Source organism: Cryptomeria japonica, chromosome 5, assembly GCF_030272615.1.
Source record: "Cryptomeria japonica chromosome 5, Sugi_1.0, whole genome shotgun sequence".
In the NCBI taxonomy this organism is placed as follows: domain Eukaryota; kingdom Viridiplantae; phylum Streptophyta; class Pinopsida; order Cupressales; family Cupressaceae; genus Cryptomeria; species Cryptomeria japonica.
In genome coordinates, this window is record NC_081409.1 from 309,519,539 (window position 1) to 309,545,394 (window position 25,856).

The window sequence follows — 25,856 nt, forward strand, 5'->3', positions numbered from 1 at the left end:
ATTGATCAACAAACTCCTTGCATAGGGTATCCTTGTTGCCTCCAAAGATGATGTCATCTACATATACCACAACAATGATCATGTGATTACCATCTGCCTTAATGTATAGGTTGCTATCAACACTTCCCTTTTTGAATCCTTGCTAATGTAGATACTTATCCAACCTGGAATACCATGCTCTTGGTGCCTGCATTAAATGATATAATGCTTTTCTCAATTTGCATACAAAGTTCTCATCTGCATGCAACTAAAACCCTCCAGGTTGCTCTATGTACACCTTTTCTTCAAGATTTCTATTTAAGAAGGCATATTTGACATCCATTTGGTATAATTTATATCCCTTGTATGCTAAAAAAGATAAAAACATTGTAATTCCTTCAAGTCTTGCAACTAGTGCAAATGTCTCCTTAAAGTCTACCCCTTCAACTTGAGCATATCCCTTGCACACAAGTCTTTCTTTGTTCCTTATTACTTTTCCTTCTTCATTCATTTTGTTCCTATACACCCATTTAGTTCCAATAACATTTTTGTTAGGAGGTCTAGGAACCAATTCCCAATTCTTTTTCTTTTCAATCTACTGCAACTCTTCCTCCATTGCTTTCACCCACTTCTCACTCTTGTTGGCTTAATCATAATTCTTTGGTTCCATCTCAGTCAAGAGGCATAAATTAACTTGATCATTGTTTCTTGCAAGTCCTTTTCTAGTTTGCACACCATCATTCTTGTTGCCAATAATATGATCCTCAAGATGATTCTTTCGCACATACCTATTAGGAGCTTTGCTAGGTGCTTCTTCTTGTTCACTTCCAGATTGCACATCATCTTCAATTTATGGTTCTTCAATCTGACTTATTGTGTTTTGATTTCCTTTTAGATTATCATCTATCTTGACATTTACACTTTCAACCATTCTCTTTAGTATTTTGTTGAAACACTTGTAGGCCTGTTGTGAGTAGAGTATCCCAAGAAGATGCCTTCATCACATCTTAATTCAAAGCTACCTTGGATTTTCATTTTAGATCCTCATGTGTGTTCTTTGTAGCAACAACACATGTCTTCCTCTTAGTGAGTTTGCTGACTGTAACAGTTTGTTTGTTTCCATTTTCACTTGATGAGGTGAAGTGTATTTCTTTACTGGAGGGGTCTTCACCTTTGGAGCATTGACCAACATCAAATCCAACACCCTCTATGTCTTTGGAGTGCTTTTGTTTGTTCAACATTTTATTTAATGCATCAGTGCTGCCCTCACACTTGATTCTCACCTTGAATTCATCTTTGCACTTTTCAAGTTCCTTTTTGAGATTCAAAAATTCTTCCTCCATCTTTTGATACTCCTCCTTACCCTCTAAAACTGATTTAGTTACCTCATACATTCTCTTAGCTTCATCCAATTGTGTTCTCAAATCTGAAATATTTTGCTTAGACTCCTTAAGACATTTGTGCAATTTGTCTTGTTCTTCAACAACAACATACTTAACATTTTTGTATTCTTTCCTCACCTTTCCGAGTTCTTCAAGTGCACTCACAAGTTCACCTTCAAGATCTACCTCAACTTCTAATTCCTCTTCTTCATAATGCAACTCTTCTTGTGCCATGAAGTGATTGACTTGTCTTTCATCCTCATTGCAATACTCTTCAGAAACACTCTCTTCATCAGATGCATCGTCCTCATAAGTGTAAAGGCTACTCTTTCTCCTAAAATTTCTTCTTCTTGGCTTGTAAGAATTTTTCATCTTCTCTTTACTAGAGACCTTCACATTTTTCTTCCCATCTTCATCCTTCTCCACATAAGGAAATTTAGATGCAGAGTGTCCAATCTTACCACAGTTGAAACATTTGAAAGGGAGCTTACCTTTTTATTTTCTTGATCATTTCTTGAGTTTTCTAACAAAGTTGGCTTCTACATCATCTGAGTCACCATCTTCTACATTGATAGCTTCTTCTTTTCCTTTATTTGTAGTATTGAAAGAAACTTCTCTCTTTGAGGTTTCACTACCAATTCTTCTCATCTCATAAGCTAATAAGGAACCAAATAACTCATCCATGGAGAAAGCTTTTAGGTCTTTAGCTTCATCTATTGCAGAGAAATTTATGTCATACTTTGAAGTGAGTGATCTTAGCACTTTCTTGAAAAGGACTTCATTTGTGACATCCTCTCCAAGTCCTCTTATGCCATTCAAAATTTCATTCTCTTTGAAAGTATTCTACTATTTTCTCTTCTTCCTTCATTTTTCAAGCCTTCAAACTGACCTTTAAGATTTTGTAGTTTGGCCTCCTTTACCTTGACATCTCCTTCATATATTCCCATGCATCTTTTGCAAATGTGCAGTGCATTACTTTGACAAATTCTATTTCTAATAGACCACTAAGAATAGCATGTTTTTCTTTGGCATTGTATTTATATTCCTTCTTGGCATCAAGGTCTGTAGGAGGTACCCGAGGAACAATATAACCATTTTTCACTAACATCCAAACATCAAAGCCTTTAGAGGATAAGTGTTTTTCCATTCTTTTGCTCTAGAAAGCATAGTTTGTCCCATCAATCCTTGGTATATTTAGAGAAGAAGATTCATTTCTAGCCATTGTGCTCACTTAACTAGAATCTACCCAAGCTAGAAAAAGATCTACTACCAGGGAACCTAGGGCTTTGATACCAATTGAAGGAACATAACATGTCACTGATAGGGGGGGGTGAATTAGTGATATATTAAAATTTTAAGATAATGAATGAAAATGCAAATAGATCAAGAATCATACCCACATAAGACACACCACATACCACAAGTATTTATGAGGAAAACCCAATGTGGGAAAAACTTCAGTGAGAATAGTTGTTGGAGTCTACTGGTCCAATCCAGCCTCACAATGAAATTGATTACAACATTTAGGACACCAACCCAAAGAGCGGCAACCCCTTGGATTTATGCGCACCAACCCAAAGGAGCACCAACTCCTAGCTTTGAGCACCCACTTTGATACCTATAATAAACATGTAAACAAATACAATTTATGCACCTTGTTACAAATCAGGTTTTGTAACACCTTACTGATTGTCTTCTTCTTTCAAACTTAATCCTCTGCACTCTGATCTCTACTCTCCACACTTGTCTTCTTTTTGTCTCTGCAAACAATTCTCTGTTTTCTGCCATGTTCTCTTCCTTTTGTCCTCTTCAACTATCTCTCTAACATTTGCTCTATTTCTTCACACTAGTTCACCTTTGAAACTATTTCTTCTCCTTAGTCCATCACAAATTTGTAACTCTCTCTCTCTCTCTTTGTCTAGGTTAAAACAAACAACAATAATCTCATCATACACATTTTTCATCAGCTTGGTCAGTCGGCATACCATCTCTTTATACATCCTGCATTCACCTCCATAAGGTCGATCAATTGTAGATCAGCAAAGGCAATTTGCATCATTGTCATGCAACATGATCTGTTTAATTTTCTATGCTACATCAAATTCATCCATTTAGTCAGTTTACATTTTCTCAGTCGGCAATTCAAGTTCCCAAACTCTCAAAATCACGCCAACTTGTGTTCTTCAAATATTTTAAATATGGACCATTTATCTCCTAGATATGACCAAAAATACTTGGTCAAAGATGCCACGATGGCAGTGTACTGTACTGGTGTATTCCACAGTTTGAATAAAACTTTGTGTTATGCACGTTTTGTGAAAAGCCTTCCTTCCTACAATATGGTGGGATAATGTGTCATCTATCATTTGTTAGACACAATGAACCATTGAGAGGGGGGTGAATCAGTGGTTCTCAAACTTTTCCCTTAAACTATCCCTATGAAACTATACCGATTAACAGATCTAGTTGAATGCAGGCTTATCAGTTAGTGAGGAGACAAAACACAAATGCATTCACACAAAGGAACATCACATAACACTAGTGTATACGTGGAAAACCCAAGATGGGAAAAAAACCTCGGTGAGCAATGTTGCTGGAGTCTACTGCTCCAATCTAGCCTCACAATGAGAATCTGTTACAATGTTTAAGGCACCAACTCAAGGAGCACCAACCCCTTATTTAGGGCACCAACCACTAATTTATGACATGAACCCAAGGAGCTATAACCCCTACCAATTTATGGGCACCAACCCAAAGGAGCTACAACCCCTATACCAAGCTACAACTCAGTGAACACAATGATAGATTCAAATACAAAATTAGTAATATTGTTTCAAGTGAATCTTGTAACCATTTAATATACCTCACTCTTCTGGTGGGACACCTTCTTTGCTGTATTGGTTCACTCTTCTGCTGCTCTCATTTGCTGCTGCATTCCTGGTAAACTCTACCGGTTCACCTCTATTCTTATTCTTCTCTACTGGATCTCCTCCTCACTACTCTTCTCTTTAGTCCTCTCAACTGACTCCCTACCGATATAAGCACCTACCAGTTATCTCCTCAGATCCACTCTACTTGCTATACTGGTTGCTCAAACCATACCGGTTCACTCTTTGTTAAACCCTATCACCGGTTTAACCTTCCCTCCCTCAATCACTGCTATCCTTAGCTGTTTTCCCTCTGACTGATCTATCTCTCTCATGCAGCACTCAAAACACTTCGCAGTAGCCCTATCTTCTTCTCTTCAACAACACTTCTTAAATGATTTTGGATTCCTTATTTATAACCTGGTTTTCCTACCAAAAGACAATTCAAATCATAGGTGGTTAGGGTTTCCTCATCAACCTCAAGGCAAACCAAATCCAATCAGATCATATCCGATCTCATCTCCCAGATAGCTATTTTCACATCACCACCATTAATGTACCTTCCAATACACATTTTCTATTCTTAGCAACCATGCTCTTGTATCTCGGTCTGCCTCTGTCAAAACACCATTAATATTTCTGTTGTTTCCTTCTCAAGGTCTTCTCACAACCTTGCTTTGATTCAGGTGCCAACAACTACCTGATTTTTCTCTATCTTTCATTCTTCTCCAAGCCGCACTCCTCTCATCCGATCCACAAATCACGGGATCCATAGTAAATGCACAACAATAGAAACACCCATCTCTACACAACACTCCACTGACCTCTACGAGTTTTCTACTTCATCTATATGTCGCATCCACGTCGAACTCCACCTCTGCTAGATCATCTATGTTGGTATGAAAAAAATCATTGACCAACCACTCAACCGGTTCTTCTTTTCTGCCAGTTTACTAACCCTGTCAGTATCTCACACTTTATCAGTTAACCTTCATGTCTGCTTATTGCTGAACTACCAATGGAACTCCTTAACCTGTCACCAGACATGTCTATCCAAAGCATGCTCATTCTCATCAGGTGGGAAGTCTTCTGCATCTGCACCTTGTCTGCATTATCGATGGACATACATACCGGTAAACACCTTGATGACACCATGTCATCGTCCTTCAACTATTTTCATCCGAGGCATCTGCATGTTTGTTGCACTCTCTATTTGTAATTTCTCAGCCTTGCCTTCTTCATCATCAGATCGGACAACGTCTTTGTCTTCTTCATCAGAGTGACAAACCCATCACTCTTCATATGTTCCAACATCTCAACATGCCTTCTCTGTCGGTCAGTGCACAACCCTGATTTCATGCACTCGAGGCATTCCTTTGATTTAGCGATAGATCCGATGTGAGCCCTCAAACACTTGACTTTACCTTTTCTTCCTTATCTCACAGAACTATAATGCACATTATGCATAATAGGAGATAAGCTCCACTTACCAGTGTAGTGACACCTTGTCATTTGCATCCTGCAATGCACTCATGTGACTTCCCTATTTGTGCAACACATCTTCAAACAGGCACATGTGATTAGGTGTGGGTACATTCACTACCAACCATCTCTTCACATGGTGACTGCATCTTCATCCGGTGGGATTCCTGTTGTTTTGCAAACTCATAGCATACCGGTGACCTGTTCATTCTTCTCCTCCGGTGTTGATGTGATTTAGGTAGCATTATGCCTTTTCATCACAAACAACAACTCAAGAACCTTGCCCATCCTGCTTGTACACTGGTCATGAGCTTACCAATTGGCAACTACACACTGTCAACACAACACTTATCAATTGACATCCTTTCCTTATCGTTGATACATTGTACCGGTAACCTTACCCTTTCATCCACACAAGTCAGGCACTAACTTATGTACTAGTGACTTCAGTGATCATTCCTTTGAATGACATTCTCTTCCTTACCTTACCGGTGTTCTGCAAGACAAGGTGATATCAAAGATATCTCATTCTGTACCCCTTCATGACAGTGTTGCACATACATCTCTCTTATGAGTAGTCATCCCATATCGGTTGACATCAATGACAACACAATGCCAAGAATCTCCCTCTTTGGCATTGATGTCAACTCATATAGTATCTGACATACTACATAATCTTTCTCCCTTTGTATGATCCAAAGGATTCTCACTCATGTAGTATGTGGTATACTACATAATATTTCTCCTCCTTTGTCAACAATGGAAAAGGGAATTGTCAAGATATTATTCCTCCTTGTATTTACCGGTCACTGATAGGATTCTTTCTCCCCCTTTATCTTCTTTGGATGCATCTCCTCCTTTGATACTTCTTGTTTTCATTTTCTCAAGTCACAACACTTGAGATGTAGGACTCAAGCATCAACTGACACCAATTGAGCATGTAAATCTGATACCAATTGTTAAAGCACTCAATTGTAGAAGGATGTGTCAGTGATTACTACTTACCTGTCAGTCAAACTGCATCACCTCCCATTTGATCCCAGATCTCTTTATAATCAAATGTGATTGTACTATGAATACAACCAACAAAATGACAAGTAGATACCCACAACTATGAAATTCGCCTAGGTAATCCTACTACAATTTCCATCATCTGTAGTTTGGGCAGTCAGTACACATACTCGTTTAAGCATGTCGGATCAACATCATAATCACTTGAACTCCCCTTGAGTCATACATCTCAGGTCCTCATCTCTGATTAGGTCTAAAACCGGGACTCCAATCACCTCCATATACCGGTTGTACACAATGCCATACAATTTCATTCAGGTCTTCATCAACACCATCTGAGACATAACTTCACATTTCATTCTACCAGGGCTATTGCAATGATCTCCAACCTCATTGTCTTACATAACCTGCAAGTATCCATTAGCATTCATGTCGGTAACATCCTGCACATACCGGTTTACTGTACCGGTCCATCATCACTACCAGAGCACCTTCCTATGACTCCTAACAATTTGTGTTACCTTGTATCTGATTCCAATTGTTATCTTGTTATTCATTGACACAATAGTAGTGATCCAACTCAGATCTGTAGGTGTGTAGTCAGAGCAACCATTACACACACTTATCTTCTCATTTCCATCATTCATACCATCATCATCTTGTTCTTCCAAGAGTCCTTTACTGAGGGGGTGAAAAATCTAGTCAATATGATACTCCCCCTGAGGTCCTGCAACTCTTCTAGGCCTTAGGAGATATTACTTGTGCATTGAATGCACAGTGCCGATCCATGGTCTTCTCCTCCACACCTGCTTGGTTTTATTCTTCTTCCCATTTTGTCTTGGGAGCAGGTCTTTCCTTTTTTTGTTGATGGGTCCTTCCATTTCCTTATTCTGCCTCACAACCAAAAGTAGTGCTATAGTAGCACATAACATCCATCCCAACTTCATGATTGGGGAATCTCTTGGAATACCGGTTTGACCATATTCTTTTGGTCATGTTGCTATGATCATGAACATAAACCGATTGATCTCTTGCTCCTGTAGGGACATTTATTCTTTGGTTCCATGCAAGTCTCTAACTTTCATATGATCTGTACCCACTTTTCTACAGATTATAGTTGCTATACCAGCCTCCATATGACTGCAAGTTCCTCTTTCTGCATTCAAACTCTCTATGGCCAATTCCTTTGCAATTATAACAAACTGTATTTGTATAATCGGGAAAAGGCACATGCATGTATCTACTCTTGGATACATTTTGCTCATATGCATGGTTTCTATGAGATCTCAAATTATTCCTTCTAAATCCATTTCTACTTTCTTCTGCCCTATGGCCATGACCATTACATGCAAAGCAATAACCGGAGAAGGATGACATATGACTTACAAATTTATTCTGCCATGCCTGAGGAGATCATACTAGTCTAGCATCTCCATTTCTCCTTCTTTAAGGATGGATCCTTGGTTGTCCATTCTGTGCAACCCTTCTATCTGATCTCTTCCTCTCCCACACTTGCTTTGTCCCATGGATGGTAGCATTCCTTTGTCCTCTTCTGGTAGGAGGTCTTCTTTGTTGTCTTCTCATGTTCCTGCTTTCGGTGAAGCTATCTTCTCCCATCTTCCCTTTTCCTTTGGGTTTTGCATATTTCCTCCTTCTTGCAGCACCTGTCTTCATCCTTGTCTACAAGTCTTCACTGGTTATATTTAGGTCAACCTTCTTTCAAGGAGCATTTCTGATTGTGAAGGTTTTCTCCATTTGAGGAGAAAAACAAAATGTCACTATGGGGGACATTCTTGGTGTTGGAGAATTCACCGACACCACTTCCTAAACCTTCAGTGTCCTTGGAATTCTTTTTCTTCTTCAATAGTTTATCCAAGGCATCACTGTTGCCATCAAACCAAATTCTTTCCTTGAGCTCATCCTAACATTTCTCAAGGTCATTTTGGAGAATCTCCATTTCTCAAATCAATTGAAGATATTCTTTATCTTTAACTTCTAGCACATATGCTATATTTTCACACCGACACTCCTTGGTGTCTTCTTCTTGAGACTTCAACTCTGAGATGCATTTCTCAGATTCTTCAAGGCATTTTATCAACCAGTTTTGCTCCACAATTGCAACATTCTTGAATAGCTTGTATTCCTTTCTTACTCTACTGAGTTCTTCAAGTGCATTTACATGCTCTCCTTCAAGATCAACTTTTGTTTCACCTTCACTGACAAATAGATCTTGTTGGATAGATCTATCTACCTTACCTCCTTCTTCTTCATCTTCTTCATTATCACTGCCAATCACATCATACCGGTGGGATCTACTCCATTAACCTCTTTTGATGTGTGATTCTCAACATCTGTCTCATGGGCCATGAAGAGATGAGTCTCCTCATCACCATTGCTACTGCAACAATCTGATCTACCTCTGTCATCTGTACAGGTGTCTGCAACATTGCTCTTTTCACTCTCACAAATTGATCTAGTGGTGCAGGGTTCATTTTCATAAATTTTGTTTAGTCTATCCCATAGACTCTTTGCCGATTTGCACTTATCCACCTATGAGGGAACATCACTGGTTAGCCCACTGAATAGAGCCTTCATGGCTTCTTCAATGCACACGCATCTTCTTCCTTCTTCAGAGCTGGTGGGAGGACAAACATTCCTAGGGAGACCATTAACAACTGACATCCATACATCAAACCCTAGAGAGGACAAGTACACTTCCATTCTACAACTCCAAATAGAATAGTTTAAACCATAAAAAACTGGAGCATGGATTGACACTAAATAGACCATTGTTTCCTTAAGCCAGAATCTACCCAAGCGAGATAAATCTTGATAAACATGGTACCTATGCTCTGACACCAATTGTTAGACACAATGCACCATTGAGAGGGGGGTGAATCAGTGGTTCTCAAACTTTTCCCTTAAACTATCCCTATGAAACTATACTGATTAACAAATCTAGCTTAGTGCAGACTTACTGATTAGTGAGGAGACAAAACACAAATGCATTCACACAAAGGAACATCACATAACACCAATGTGTATGAGGAAAACACAAGATGGGAAAAAAACCTCGGTGAGCAATGCTGCTGGAGTCTACTACTCCAATCCAGCCTCACAATGAAACTCTGTTACAATGTTTAGGGTACCAACCCCTTATTTAGGACACCAACCCAAGGAGCACCAACCCAAGCAGCTACAACCCCTGCTAGTTTATGGGCACCAACCCAAAGGAGCTACAACCCCTACACCAAGCTACAACTCAATGAACACAATGATAGCTTCAAATACAAAATTAGTAATACTGTTACAAGTGAATCTTGTAACCATTTCATATACCTCACTTTGTCGGTGGGACACCTTCTCTGCTGCACCGGTTCACTCTTCTGCTGCTGCATTACTGGTAAACTCTACCGATTCACCTCTACTCTTATTCTTCTTTGTTGGATCTCCTCCTCACTGCTCTGCTCTTTAGTCCTCTCAACTGACTCCCTGCCGGTACAAGCACCTATCGGTTATCTCCTTAGATGAACTCTACCTACTATACCGGTTGCTCAAACCATACCGATTCACTCTCTGTTAAACCCTATCATTGGTTTAACTTTCACTCCCTCAGTCACTACCATACTTAGCTCTTTTCCCTCTGACTAATCTAGCTCTCTCTTGTAGCACTCAAAACACTTCACAACAACCCTATCTTCTTCTCTTCAGCAACACTTATTAAATGATTTTGGCTTCCTTATTTATAACCTGGTTTTCTCACCAAAAGACAATTCAAATCATAGGTGGTTAGGGTTTCCTCATCAACCTCGAGGCAAACCAAATCCAATCAGATCATATTTTATCTGATCTCCCAGACAACTGTTTGCACATCACCGCCATTAACATGCCTTCCAATACATGTTTTCTATTCTTAGCAACCACACCCTTGTATCTCGATCTACCTCTGTCAAAACACCATTAATATTTCTACTATTTCCTTCTCGAGGTCTTCTCACAACCTTGCTTCGATTCAGGTGCCAACAATTCCCTAATTTTTCTCTGTTGTTCTTTCTTCCTCGAGCCGCACTCCTCTGATCTGATCCACAAATCATGGGATCCATATTAAATGCACAATAGTAGAAACACCTATCTCTACACGACACTCCACCAACCGCTGTGAGTTTTCCACTTCATCTCTACATGGCATCCACGTCGACCTCCACCTCTGCTAGATCATCTGTGCTGGTATGAACAAAATCATCGACCAACCACTCAACCGGTTCTTCTTTTCTGTCGGTTTACTAACCTTGTCGGTATCTCACACTTTACCGATTAACCTTCATGTCTGCTTATTGCTAAATTGTCAGTGGAACTCTTTAACCTGTCACCAGACATGTCTATCCAAAGCATGCTTATTCTCATCAGGTGGTAATTCTTCTACTTTTCAACCTTGTCTGCATTACCGATGGACATACATACCAGTAAACACCTTGATGACACCATGTCATCATCCTTCAACTGTTTTCATCTAAGGCATCTGCATGTCTGTTGCACTCTCTATCTATAGTTTCTCAACCTTGCCTTCTTCATCATCGGACCGGACAACGTCTTTGTCTTCTTCATCAGAGTGACAAACCCATCACCCTTCATATATTGGCATCTCAACATGCCTTCTCTTTTAGTCAGTGCATAGCCCTGATTTCATGCACTCGAGGCATTCCTTTGATTTAGCGATAGATCCCGTGTGAACCTTCAAACACTTGCCTTTACCTTTTCTTCCTTATCTCATAGAACTATAATTCACATTATGCATAATAGGAGATAAGCTCCACTTACCAGTGTAGTGACATATTGTCATATGCATCTTGAAATGCACTCATGTGACTTCCCTGTTTGTGCAACACATCTTCAAACATGCACATGTGATCAGGTGTGGGTACATTCATTGTTAAGCATCTCTTCACATGGTGACTACATCTTCATCCGGTGGGAGTCCTGTTGTTTTGCAAACTCACATCATACTGGTGATATGTTCATTTCTCCTCTAGTGTTGATGTGATTTAGGTAGCATTTTGCCTCTTCATCACAAACAACAACTCAAGAACCTTTCCCATCCTACTTGTACACTGGTCATGAGCTTGCCAATTGGCAACTACACACTGTCAACACAACACTTATCAGTTGACATCCTTTCCTTGCCAGTGATACACTATATCGATAACCTTACCCTTTCATCCACACAAGTCGAGCACTAACTTGTGTACCGGTGACTTCAGTGATCATTCCTCTTAATGACATTCTCTTCCTTACCTTACCGGTGTTTTGAAACACAAGGTGATATCAAAGATATCTCATTCTGTACTCCTTCATGACAGTGTTGCACATACATCTCTCATACCGGTAGTCATCCCATACCAATTGACATCAATGACAACACAATGCCAACATCATTTTCACTATCATCTGGTCAATGTCGATCGATTGCCACATGAACCTTTGTCTTCATCGACATGCATTGGATTCATCAAAATCTTCTCAATCGACCTCCAAATCACCTGGTCAAACTTGGTCAACATCCACATGGACTATCTAGTCTATTGGCAAGCATCCGTGGCATCAAAAACTTCATACATGTCTTCTAGTCAATCTTAGTCAATCATTTGCATGGACAATTGATCTATCTCCATGCTGTGAGATAGCGGGATGTTGTGTTACATTGTGAAGACTTTCTTCTTCATTGTTCAAGCCGCATGATAGCAGGGGAGCCTTAGCCATCTCTTGTTCTTTCTACCCTACATGGTCATCTCGCTTAAGTTTTTCCTATTGTGTGATAGTGGGCTCCATTTCTCCCTTCACCTAGTGTTACCCCACATGGTCACATTTCTTCAACAAATCTTTCCCTGGGTTGCGGGGAATTTCATCCGTTTTGCATTTGTGTTACCTCGCAAGGTTATCTTCTTTTGTTCTTTTTAGCGCAGGATGGCGGGAGCCACTTGCTTCATCTTGTTCCTTTGTCTCCTTGTGCAACCTTTCACAACTCTTAAATAAGGCACGGGATAGCGGGGGCTGCCTCTTCCTATACGCTTATGTTTCCTATGTGGTTGTCTTTCATCCTGTAAAGCGAAAAATCGCGATCGAACCCTAGTTGCTCTCCCCTCTTCCAACTCCGAGGAGAGAGAAGGGAGATTCACTAGGGTTGATGGTTTTCACTTAGGGGAGAGACTTTACATTCAAAAGAGGGGTTGAAACCCACAAGATCCAATCCCACACAATGCAAGATTGGATGCTAAATGAGTTTCAAGGGTTAAGACAACAAGGCTACCCTCTTTTGTAAAGAATGTGCATAGAGGAATTGAGCTAGAAATGCATAGAAAGTGATAAAGATTCGCTTATAAACTGAGTTAGGGATATAGTATGAAGCTGTGGACCTAGAATTAGTAGTAAAATGTCGATACGGCGCTGTCCTGCAAATTTGAGCAAAAGTTGTCAGGACGATGGCGCCCGGCGCCACGGTCCTCCGAAAAATCCGCGAAACGAAGGGGGATCTGTTCGTCTCTGCACAAGGATTCCAGATCTTCAATTTCAGCCGCGTACCTGCAACCTACACACAGAAAAGCGAAGACGATTGGGGGTTAGGGATTAGGGGTTTGCCTTTAGGTCAAACCCCGGTTTTGGAATTAACCAAGAAATGAGCAAGAGCTGTAAATGTAAATGACTGTAAAACAAGTACTAATACCTTGTTCTAAGGATGTTTGTATCCTTATGTGCGAAGGTTTAGATGTTGTATGTTGTATGTTGTAAGTGATCTCCTCTTCAATGGTTGAATCCTTGTCTTGAATGCAACACTTAGCCTTGAATGGAGACTTGAAATGATCAATTGCTTGAAGGAATGCTTGAATGCTTGAGTATAGTTTCCACGCTTTGTACACATGTGACCTTCTTACCCAAATGGGAGAGGACAATGTAGTTTATATACTTGTCATTTAGGGCTGATAGACTGATTTTCCCGACCTTAGGCCGACCAGGGAAAGTTAATTTCCAAATTGCAAACAAAAAGACCTGAAGTCCAAAAAAGACCGGGCCCAAAATAGGACCCAGGGACCAGAGCGCCCAGCGCCCTGGTCCTTTCCCGACCTTAGGCCGACCAGGGAAAGTTAATTTCCAAATTGCAAACAAAAAGACCTGAAGTCCAAAAAAGACCGGGCCCAAAATAGGACCCAGGGACCAGGGCGCTGGGCGCTCTGGTCCCACCTCCCGGGACAGCAGGGTACAAAGGAGGTTCAGGCCAGGGTGCAAGAAAATGCAGTTTTCAGTGTCATAATCAGGTTTCGGGGTCTCCATTCAGGTTGCATGTTGCATCGCCATCGTGAAGACCGAAATGCAGTCGAAATTGCAAGTGTCACAATTTTAGGACGCTACATTTAGCCCCCACTTTAGCGGGAGTATGTATGCTCATACTTCCGGTAAAGTACAAGGAAACAACATTGAAAGACTTTCACCACGTCAAGGAGGCAAGACACACCAAGCCCCCAGTGGACTAAGGATCTTACGACTTCGATTGACAAAGTAAAAGGGAAGATCACGAGGGAGAACCATGACTGTCAGTAGTAAGGTTCCCTCACTATGAGTCATGCAAGAAAGATATCAAAAAATTTCAAGGCAAGGTTAAATTTGCCAAGAAATTCTCAAGTATCTTGAAAAGATATGAATGGGATGTATGCCCCCCTACGTTAAAGCGATCGCACACGCCTCACCGGGGGTGATTGCTTTAAGGTAGTGATACATATAAGAATGAGAAAGGAAAGGAGCACGTTATCGCAAGGATTTAGCCCCCAAGTGTGAGATAAGCCCAAGGATAATAGACACAAAACACAAAGCACGAGGTGACTTCGCTTTCCTTGGGGTCAGTATGCTGTATGATAATTCATGTATATATATCATATGTATGTATGCATAATTGTTCTTCATTCCCCAATCAAGGAAGGTCACCTAGAAGAAGGGAACACATGTGTCTTTTGAGTCAACATGAGAGAGATCGAGAGATCTCAATGCTTTGCATCATCCTCAAGTAAACAACACTAAGGACAACAAATAGAAGAATGAGAATAACATATAGAAGAAGTAACACAAGAGAGGAGGAGAGAATCTGCTATGCTAATGTAACTAGTCTAGCACGTCATCTACCCCCCGATCTTGCTGATCAATGTTTCGGGAAGGCAGGGAACACGCTAGAGGAGGAACATCCAACACAACAGATGGAGCTATCACAAGATCCAAACAAGGGCTATGTTCATGTTCCAAGCCACGTTGTTCTTGTCTAGGAGTTAGGATAAGTGCTTTAGAAAATTCATTGGATAAATGGTTATCAATATCAACAAGTTCATATTCACTATCAGAAGCAAGAGAAGTAACATTTTCATCATGAATAACATTTTCATCTATATCATCATCAAGATTTATAAAAATAGGATCTTTAACTCGCACAGGATCAAGACCATCATGCATCTTATGTTTAGGAGATTTAGGCTCAATGTCCGGCTGAGGAGAAAATGGAATAATGCTTGTTGAAGGTGTTTTTGGAGATTTCAAAGTTTGAGAAGCAGCCGCTTGAGCTCTAAGACGACGCTTTCGTCGGCATTCACGTGCAGAATGATTTCGTCTAGTCTTAGTAGGAAGTGAAGAAGATTGAGGAGGAGGAATGTTCTCATCCCTATCACTTGGGTGTTTAGGTTGTGGTCTCTTAGGCTGGATAATAGGAGAAGAAGAAGGTCTCTTCTCTCTATAAAAAGAAGGAGGAGGAACTGCTCCATATAAAGGAGGAATTTTTGGTTTAGGAAGAAGACCCAGTCCATCATGACGAGGAGGTATAGGTCTACTTTTAGGAAGTTTATTAGATATAGACATAGTCACATCCATAGGGATGGGTTGGGAATCTTCTTGAGGAAAGACATTAGTTTTATCTTTCAAAGGAAGAACTTCCTTCTCAAGAACGATAGGAATATCAAGTTTAGGTGTTCTAGGTTCACTTAAAGATAGGATCATATCTGTCTTCCATTTTTGATAAGATTTGAAAAGATGATCACTTCGTGGAGGAAGAGATTGGAATTGTTTAGGCCAAAAGTAATCAATAGGAACGCTAGAAGTTCTTTCAGCTGGTTTAAAAAGACTGTGATTGACAGTAACAACTTCACCATTATGGGGAAATTTCAAACACTTATGTATAGGAGAAGCAATAGCTTTCATGGAAGATAGCCAAGGATAGCCAAGCTTCACACGAAATTGTTCGGAAGATGGAATAATAGCAAAGTTCACATCAAGGGATTTGTTATGGACCTCAATAGGCAATGTAATAGAACCAATTGCAGGAGAAGAAAATGCATCAAATAGTTTCACAATCACATCTGTTTTGTCATAAATCACTTGATTCAATTGCAAAGTAAAAAGAAATTCTTCAGTAATGATATTAACCATGCACGAAGGATCAATAAGCGCTCCACGGCATGGTGTATTCTTGACTTTTGCAACTATGTATAAAGGACCATCAGGTGCCCTGATGGTTTCACTGGAATCAAATGTGATGGAAGATTCTTTAGGGATTTCTTGCTGCTCTACAAAGTTAATCACATTCGGAGCCATAGACACAAGACCATCAGATGAAAGAGAGGAATCATTAGCCTCAATTGCATTAGAGGTATGAGAAGGTAATGGATCAGTAAAAATTTGAAGATTTTGGTTAGGAGGAGCTACAGATGTGTTGCCTTTATCATTCACTCCAGAAACAGAGATAGTATTATTATCAATCAAATCTTGAATTTTACCCTTTAAAGAAAAACATTTTTCAGTATCATGCCCAGGCTGACGATGAAATTGACAAAAGGTTTTGTTATCAAAATAAGGTGAAGTAATCTTTGCAGGATCAATTTGCCTTATAGGAGGAAGAGTAAGCACATTTTGTTCCAATAACTTATTCATAATACTATGCAATGATTCATTCAAAGGAGTATACTTTCTTTCTTTCTTGAAAAATTTAGAAATAGGAGGCACACCTGATGCTGCATTCACATTGTTGTTGATGATGTTTTCATTGAATTTGATGGAATCTCTGTTCGGTTTAAACTTCCCAAATGGTTGTTGACTGCTATCACCCTTATCACTTGGAGCCATAGGATGTGATTGTTCCATTTGACTCACAGTCGGTTGATAATTGTGAAGAGTTGCACACAACTGTTGGAAAGAAGTAAACTCAGAAAATAGAAGTTTGTCTCGAATATCTTTTTGTAAATTAGAAATAAAGATTCTTTGAATATCATTGTCAGGCACTGGAAAAGAAATTTGAGCATACAAATGCTTATATCTACCAATGAAATCAGTCACTTTTTCTTTAACACCTTGTTTACAATGCATTAAATCAATCAAAGTAACTTTAGGACTTATATTGTTTTGAAATTGTTGAATGAAAGCATTTGCAAGTTGTTCGAAAGAAGTAATAGAATAGGAAGGCAACGAGAAATACCATTGTAGGGCTTTGTCTCTTAATGTTCTAGTAAACAATTTTGCAAGCAACCTTTGGTCATAAGCAAGATCAGTACAGATTGTTTGAAAAGTCTTAACATGTGTTAGAGGATCACCCTTACCATTATAAAGCTCCAAATGCGGAATTTCAACATGTTTAGGAGGAATAGCTCGAACAATGTCAAGAGAAAGTGGGCTCGCAACATCAAATGTGGGCACACTAAACTTAGATTGGTTCATAGAGGCAATTTGTTGCTGTAAAGAAGAGACAGTTTGTGCAAGATTGTTAATGGTCGCTTCAGTCGAAGAATTCATATTAGATGTGTTAGATTGAGATGGAGGTGTTATGTTATTGAAAGAAGGCAAAGAGTAAGGTGGTGGGACTCTATGATAATCAATTATAGGGGATGATTGGACAAGAGGAACACTACAAGGAGGAATGGAATGGTTAAATGAATTGCCCCCTTGCGTCATGTTCATTTGCGAAGATGTAATAGGAACACTCATTGAAGGAATGAATGAAGAAGTCGGATTGAATGAAGGAAGAGGGTTAATTGAAGAAGAAGGATTGCCCCCATGACTGGTGATCACAGGAGGAATGTCTTGTGTAGAAGTAGCCATTATATTTGATGTAAAGGTAGGTATGCTAGCAATAGAAGTCATCAAAGGAATAGAATGATTGACTTGAGTAGGAGGTTGTGTATAACCTAAAGTTTCGGCACAACTCTTCATAGGCATCACATTCGAATCAACAATGTGTGCAATACCACGCAAAATATCAATTCCATTCTTATCACTTTGAAGCATACGTTTTAGACCCTCAATTAAAGGAAGAGCTTGACTATCAGGGTATTCTTGAGACATCCATTGTCGAAAATCATCAAATTGGTTATCCAATTTTGAAATTTGTTCTTCAGAAACCTCATGGAGAGCTTCTTTATCATTAGGAGGATTAGAGGAATTACCCATGTCCTCGTTAAAAAGGCTATTCAAATTAGGTTCAATCTCCTCGGTAATTAAACTTCGGAAAGACTTAATTCTACGGCTTCGTCTAACGGGAATAGTGTAAGTAGGGCTTATTGTTGTAAAACTCATGCACTAGAGAGGGAGAGAAAATTTTGATTTTAGAGGTAGCAATTTTTAGTAAAATCAGCCAATCTTCTGGATTTAAGCTGTTAAATGCAATCACGACAGTCTCCCAAAATTTCGGAAAAAATGTCCGGGACCGTGGCGCTCGGAGTGCAACACGGTCCTTGCAACTTTTTTCGAAATTTGCAGGGATGAAAGGTATGATGATTTTAAAGCCAATCTGAAAAAATTGAGTGATTTTACGATCTGTAGATAGGCCAAATTAAAGTTGCAATCTCAAAATTGAACCCTACCAAGATTGTCGAAAAATGCAAAATTTGAATTTTGAAAAAGAGAGGGAAACTGAAATTTTGAATTTTATGATTTTAGAGGGAATGTCAAGAGCAATGCTAATTTTGAAATTTAAAAATTGACTTAATTTCACGCAAAATTCAATTTTGAAAACGGAAATCAAAGTTGTTGTAATTAAGCACTTAATTTCAAAAGTCACAAAATGCAAGAATTTGAATAAAGCACTGAAATTTTTAATGAATGCAAACACACTTTTCAGATTTAGGACAGTAAGAACACAATTTTGACACAAAATTTCAGTTTCAATGATTTTTGAAAAAAGCCTTAATCCAAGCAATTACAAGACCAACTTTGACTGTAATTTTGAAGGTGTTAAAATTGATAAAATCAGCCAAAATTCTGGATTTTAGCAGGAAAATACAGTAAGATCTCGCTCCCGAAATTTTGGAAAAAATGTCGGGGACGATGGCGCTCGGAGTGCACACGGTTCTCGCAACTTTTTTCCAAATTTTCAGGGATGAAAGATATTGTGATTTTATTGCGGAATCCAAAGTTACAGCTGATTTGGAGATGTTTTGATCAGTGAAATTGTCAGTCAAAGGTTGAATCAAGAAGGTTTCAAAAATTAGGGTTTTGACACTTAACCACTTAATTTTCAAAATTAAAGCATAGATATGAATTGATAATTTGTAATAGAAGGATAGATCTGAAACAAGCATTAACAATTAAACATTTCACAGGCTTAATTACTAAAAAGAAATTTTAGGGTTTTTATGCAATCACCTCTAAAATTTTGCAAAAGATCAAACATGGAAATGTAATCAATTTTTTCAGATCTAAGCATGAAAAATCAGAAAGGATGTTCACGTCGGGTTCACCAAAATGTAAAGTGGAAAATCGCGATCGAACCCTAGTTGCTCTCCCCTCTTCCAACTCCGAGGAGAGAGAAGGGAGATTCACTAGGGTTGATGGTTTTCACTTAGGGGAGAGACTTTACATTCAAAAGAGGGGTTGAAACCCACAAGATCCAATCCCACACAATGCAAGATTGGATGCTAAATGAGTTTCAAGGGTTAAGACAACAAGGCTACCCTCTTTTGTAAAGAATGTGCATAGAGGAATTGAGCTAGAAATGCATAGAAAGTGATAAAGATTCGCTTATAAACTGAGTTAAGGATATAGTATGAAGCTGTGGACCTAGAATTAGTAGTAAAATGTCGATACGGCGCTGTCCTGCAAATTTGAGCAAAAGTTGTCGGGACGATGGCGCCCGGCGCCACGGTCCTCCGAAAAATCCGCGAAACGAAGGGGGATCTGTTCGTCTCTGCACAAGGATTCCAGATCTTCAATTTCAGCCGCGTACCTGCAACCTACACATAGAAAAGAGAAGACGATTGGGGGGTTAGGGATTAGGGGTTTGCCTTTAGGTCAAACCCCGGTTTTGGAATTAACCAAGAAATGAGCAAGAGCTGTAAATGTAAATGACTGTAAAACAAGTACTAATACCTTGTTCTAAGGATGTTTGTATCCTTATGTGCAAAGGTTTAGATGTTGTATGTTGTATGTTGTAGTAGTATGTTGTAAGTGATCTCCTCTTCAATGGTTGAATCCTTGTCTTGAATGCAACACTTAGCCTTGAATGGAGACTTGAAATGATCAATTGCTTGAAGGAATGCTTGAATGCTTGAGTATAGTTTCCACGCTTTGTACACATGTGACCTTCTTACCCAAATGGGAGAGGACAATGTAGTTTATATACTTGTCATTTAGGGCTGATAGACTGATTTTCCCGACCTTAGGCCGACCAGGGAAAGTTAATTTCCAAATTGCAAACAAAAAGACCCGAAGTCCAAAAAAGAGCGGGCCCAAAATAGGACCCAGGGACCAGGGCGCTGGACGCCATGGTCCTGGGGACCAGGGCGCTGGGCACCCTGGTCTTGAAGGACCAGGGCGCTGGGCACTCTGGTCCCACCTCCCGGGACAGCAGGGTGCAAAGGAGGTTCAGGCCAGGGTGCAAGAAAATGCAGTTTTCAGTGTCATAATCAGGTTTCAGGGTCTCCATTCAGGTTGCATGTTGCGTCGCCATCGTGAAGACCGAAATGCAGTCGAAATTGCAAGTGTCACAATTTTAGGACGCTACACATCCATGTTAATTGGAACAAGATATTGGGATACATTGTTTTCCTTCATCTTTAGTCTCCCCGTAAAACCATCACACTACCTTCTTGCATGGTGTACGATAGCAAGATGTACCATATTCTATGCCTTTTCTTTCCCCATAATTCATGCTTGACTTCATATTTTACACACTGCAAGATGATGATGCAACTAACTCGTCATGTTATTGAATTCTCCTATCACATAACAATCGTGTTATTGACATCTCTGATCACTTTTTGCAATTTCTAGATTATGATAACCCACGTGTTATGCACACTGCCTGTAACATTTGTGTAACTAGCATGACGTGTTATAGACAACTGCAACCAATACTCCCTATAACTGCATACGACTAACAAGGTGTGTTATAAACAACTGCAATTATACTTTTTTTGAGTCAAATCAGATTGCACAAATTTATGGGTCAAACGAAATTGCACAAATGCATTCCCAACTCAATTTCCCGTGTCTTCCTTGTCCTCATGTCCCAATGACTTACTTTTTGCTTTCCCTTGTGTGACTAACACAGTGTGTTATATGATTCTACAACAACACTTACTTGATCTTTATGCCATTACCAAGTCTCTGCATCTCTATCCAATCAAAACCTCTATCCAGTCAAATCCTCATTCAGGGACACGCATCATTTTCTATTTGTTGCATCTTTTCAATTGTCGACATCAATGACAACTTAATGCCAACAAATAGGGACTCACAAGTCTAAACATGTAAATTATGAATCAACTTCAGTGACATCCATTACACTATAGACAACCAATAGGCCCAACTTTAGACCTATTAGATGAGTTGGACACTTAATTGATTGATTCTCTTATTGATTGAGTTGAATTGAATTGGATAAGTTGAATGCAAGAAATAGACTAAATAGTGTAAAATTGACAATACCCATCATAAATAGGTGAATACGTGGCAAATACAAAAGTGATATGCAATCATCAAGTACAAATCTAGAAATGAGAAGTAGAGAGGATCCTGTGTTTGAAATTTGAGTTCAGAAATATGGGTCAATAATGTTATGCACCCTTGGCCAAAAGTTTTAGATGTAGATATTAGGAATAGTTTTGGAATTAGGATGTTACTCTAAATGTCTCCTTGAAATATTGTTAGAAAAGCGTTGGGCACTGATGCTAAGTTCCCTTGACCTAGATTTTTTGCTTCTTTAAAATCCGGTCCTTTGTATCTCAGTATGTTCTTTTCAGATCTATATTTATTCTCTCCTAAATTTGTTACCTACACACACAAGAGGAAAAAATTTTGTTGGGTTGATAAGGGTTTTCCTACATAAAACCATGGGTTTGGATTTAACCATATGATAAATTGACATGAAAAGGAAAGTTTGTCTTTATAGGGCAGATGCTAGCTTTGAAATTAAAATGCTTGATTGAAATGATTATACCTTCAATTAATTATGCAATACCCTTATGATAAGTCCAACATGTATGTTGATGCAATAACATGCTAATTCATTATAAAGTACATCATAAATTCATCATGAAAACATAATAGAAAATTCCTTATTGTAGGTTGTTGCTCCTTGAATCAAAATAATTGCTCTTGCAATGAAATTTGTGGGTGCCATAGTGAATTTTGGTTGCAAAAAAGAGGGAACAAAGAAAAAAATTAACAAAAGATCACCCTTGCACGATGCCACATGGAAGTATCAATATACTTAGGGATGGACCCTTGACCCTTGGAGATCCTTGTCTTGCACCATTAAACGTTTATTTGACTCAACTGCTGCCTAATTTTCTCAGCCTTTAGGAGAGTTGAGAACTATGAAATGGGAGGATTTTTAGGGTTGTTCGCTTGAGAGACAATTAGGGTTTTCGTTATAATTACCACATTAGCACCACAGTTAGCTAGGTAATATTGAAGCTCTTGAGCAATATAGATGTAGGATAAGAAGAAAAGGAAGAAGAAGAATAGACTTTAACGTCCATGAGGCTAAACATTTAAATAGCCTATGGGACAGTCAACATTGCCATCTTTGACTTTTGTAGTTTAATTCTTTTTCTATACAAGATGACGATGAGCTCACCTTTTTCTCAATAGCCCCCTCACTAAAAATAGTATACTAAGAACCAAATGTCAAGGCATTTACATAATTTCTCTTGATGTCTTTGTAAGCATCACTCGAAAATAGAGTATCTTTTAGATTCGTCTGCCCTGAAAATGCAAAACATACACACCCTTTCTTCCCAAGTTTATTTCGACCTTTTCCACCACCCTGTTTCACATGATAGTTGATGAACATTAGTTCTAAATTAAGCAATGAATTTTTTGGCTCTCCACAAGATACAAGCCTTTATGTACACTTTTGAAATAGATCACATGTGGGATTGAACTCCTCCATATAATTTTTTTTTTTCTCTGCCTAGCACTTTTCTCTTAGAAGTATTCTTAATAAATTTATCTATAACAAAAGACTTTATCTCTTTTTTGTCTGTGGGGCACACATTTAAGTAGATATTCCATTTTCTCATCCATCTATTGTTTTGTCTCATCTATGTCTTCTTTCTTTTGGTCAAGTTGTCACTGAAAAACAACCTTTGGCCATCTACTTGCTTCTATTTTGAAATTCTCTTTAAATATCCTATGACGTGCATCATATCAATTTATTCAATAGGGCTACCCCCACTTCACTTAGCAAAATATCATAATTAACTAAACTTTTAATTTTAAACTTGCATGTGATGAAGCACTCCAGTATTTTCTCATTTTGTTTACACTTTGATATAGAAGTACTACTAGCCCACAATTCACACCCATTTATCATAGTTGGGAGCACTAGAAAACCAAAAAGAACCTGGATAGTTTTCTAATCCCAAAGTTTATCCTCACTACATCCATTTTGAAGAGTATATAATGCTTTCCATCCTCCCAAAGTTCTCTTTTTCTGTAGCTCTCTCAAATTAGCTTGTTGTCGAAGTCAATCCCAAGATATTTGTATTCCTTAACTTCTTCAAGAGTATTTCCTTCAAAGTGGAATTTATGTTGACTTTTCTTTCTTTTGTTAGATAAAATCATGATTTTATTCTTGCTGATATTAACTTGCATCCCCACTACACTACAAAAACGTTCAAGGTCATACAAGTGTTCTTGCAACCCTTGAGCCAAATTTGCAATCGAAGTAATATCATCAACATAAAGAAGAAGCCTTATCAAAAACTCTCCCATATGAACCCCATCTCTACCTTGTGAATTTAGCCATTCCTCAAGCTTGTCAATATAGAGACCAAAACAAGTAGGGGATAAGGGGAACCCTTTCTTGACCCCAATGTCGCTCCTAAAATTTTTTGAGATGCCTTTTGAAGTTCTTATTTTAAATATAACCTCTTCATAAAGCCTATGATCAACTTATCTTAGATGCAAAGGATCCCCAAGTTCCTCCATTCTATGCCATAGTTTTTCCCTAAGAACCATGTCAAATGCCATTTTGAAGTCAACAAAACAACCAAAGGCTTCTTCTCCTTTCTTCCAAACTTTTTCAATTAAGTGCCTTAAAGTGATGACACAATCAACCGTAGAGTGTTTAGGATTAAAGCCCACTTTACATTTTGCATGCTTATCTTTTTATTTTCCCACATGTTGTTTATTTTTTTTATCATACTATCAACTAGCTTTGCAAACAACAAATTTATCATTATGGTTCTATAGTTGGAAGGATTATTGATGTCACCACTCTTAAACAAAGGTATCGCTAGACTAGTTATCCAATCCTTGGGGAACCCTTGCGAAATGATGTTGTTGAATATTTTAATTATGTGAAGTGTGAGAAATCTCATCCCCCACTTTAGGCACTCTACTTGAAGTTCAACCAAGTCCTTAGCTTTACCAACCCACAACTTTTAAATACGCTTCTTGACATCTTGCATGGTGAAAATATTTGTTGTGTTTTTGGCCGGAGGAGGAGGGAAAACCTCTAATTCATGTTCATAGAGCTATCTTGCATAATCAAACCATTGAGTAGTTGTAATATTATTTCCAATTTGTTTCTTTCTAGGCTTAAATTCCTTCCAAAATAACATGGGATTATTCTTTCTAAGGTAAATGAGCTCTTCATATCTTGTGTTCATGAAATCAGTGTTTTTTTCTCAAAATTTTCTTACACAACTTGATATTCTTGATTGGCTCTTTCAACATTCTCCTAGCAATTTTGTATTCCTCATCAAACCAAGCATTAACTAGATTTTTTTTTAACTGATTTCTTTTTTTTTTTCTCTTTTGCCCTTACCTAGTGCACCTTGAGTTAAATTTGTTAGCTCATGACTATGGAGAGATTGAGAAGGGGTTTTCTTCTCCTTAAATAACCTCACAAGATATTTTTTGAAGTTAATATAATTTTTTGAAATCAAAAGAAATCTACCCTTTGGAGGTAATTGTTAGTGACAATTAGTTTTCCTCTTAGGTTGTATTTTTTTTGCACAATTAAAACTTAAGTAGACAAGTTTGTGATTTGATTTTAAATCCTAGATATGTTCACCAATCAAAACTTCCTCTATCTTTTCAATCAAGCTTTGCAAACAAATGACATAACCCACCACACTTGCCCAGTATATGTATTGCAAGTAAAATTTCTTGATTTCTTCTATCTACCGAAACCATTGCAAATGATTAAGTCAAAGATACCACATAGTGTAAGCAATTCTTCCCCAAAGTGATTACCATCCTTATTGTCTTCAAAACACCTCAACCATTGTTGATTTCTTTCTTTTGTAAGACAAATAGGACTGTAGTCTTCTTTACAACAAATAATTTTAGCTTGCTCATTATTAGTCCTAGAATTGAAGTCTCCCATTGGGAGGATTTGTCCCAGCTAAGAAAACTCAACAATAAATAAAGGATTATGGCAAAAAGTTATGAGCTTGAGAGCCAAAAGTAAAGATCCAACTTCAAACGACAATAAGTGTCTATAGAATCAAGATAATAAATAAACCTACACCATTGAAAATTACAAAAAAAATCTTTCCAGTTATATATTTCTTGCAAAAAATCTAATTCTAGATCAAAAGTTATGAAATTTTTAAAAAGGTTTGAATTTAGCCTATAATGATGACCCTCCTAGCAAAATAAAAATTTG